The sequence below is a fragment of the Silene latifolia genome, chromosome 9, assembly GCF_048544455.1.
Source record: "Silene latifolia isolate original U9 population chromosome 9, ASM4854445v1, whole genome shotgun sequence".
NCBI classification, from domain to species: Eukaryota; Viridiplantae; Streptophyta; class Magnoliopsida; order Caryophyllales; family Caryophyllaceae; genus Silene; species Silene latifolia.
The window spans coordinates 168,108,049-168,109,107 of NC_133534.1; the positions used below are offsets into that span (position 1 = coordinate 168,108,049).

Genomic DNA, 1,059 nt, shown 5'->3' on the forward strand with positions numbered 1-1,059 from the left:
AGAAGCCAATTTGGGGGGATGCCTAGTGAAGACCCTCATTCTCACATGGAGACTTTTTGTGACTATTGTGATGTGATTTCACAAACCGGTGTGACTCAAGACCAAATTCGATGGGTCTTATTTCATTTTTCTCTAATCGACACCGCAAAACAATGGTTGAAAGGCCTTGATAAAGCTACTCTTGGAATTGACTCTTGGAAGAAGTTGGCTCTAGCTTTCTACAAAAAATTCTACCCTCCGGAAAATACTAACATGCTAAAAGCTCAAATTACGGGTTTTAAGCAAAGGGATGAAGAATCTTTGTATGAAGCTTGGGAGCGATTCAAAGGAATTTGTCGCTCATGTCCTCATCATGGACTTAGCGAGTGGTTCTTGGTACAACAATTTTGGAATGGTCTTTATGAAGACTCAAGAAACATTCTTAACATGGGATCAAATGGTATGTTCACCGAAGTTGACGATAATCAAACTTGGAACAAGATTGAGGAAATGGCGATCCATAACTCACAATATAGTAGACCTCGCAAGGCTACTAGAGGAGGAAAGCATGAAGTGGACTCTATTACTCAATTGGGTGCTCAACTTAGTGCTCATATTGATACCATTAACTTAAAGTTTGAGAAGGCCATGGCTAAACTTGAAGAAGCCTCAAAATCACCAAAGCATCATGTTAATGCCATGGTAGCCTCTTCATCCATCCCAAATGGGATATGTGAGAATTGAGGAACTTTGGGACATGACCAAAGTGAATGTAGGGGAACAAATGAACAAGTGAATGCTTTTCAAGCATACAAGAGTGGTACCCCTTATTCCAACTATTACAATGAAAACACCAAATTCCACCCAAATTTCTCATACAAAAGCCAAAATGTTCAAAACTCTCAACCAACATACACCCCACCTCCCATGAGAAACCAAAATCAAAGACCCTTTTACAACCAAAACCAAGGTTACCAAAATCAAACTCCATACAATCAACAAAATGACCAAGGTTTTGAGGTTCAAAAAGCGGTCCTCCAAATGCAAAAGAATCAACAAGAGTTTTTCACTCAAATGCAA

The 1,059-nt window shown here is 39.4% G+C and overlaps 1 non-coding gene across 1 annotated transcript; it reads right to left on the reverse strand.

Moving 5' to 3' along the window:
* Nucleotides 1-252: 252 nt before the first annotated feature.
* LOC141602885 (small nucleolar RNA R71) lies at nt 253-359 on the reverse strand. The gene has a single exon (XR_012524791.1). It is a non-coding gene; the product is annotated as a small nucleolar RNA R71 (small nucleolar RNA).
* Nucleotides 360-1,059: the final 700 nt, after the last annotated feature.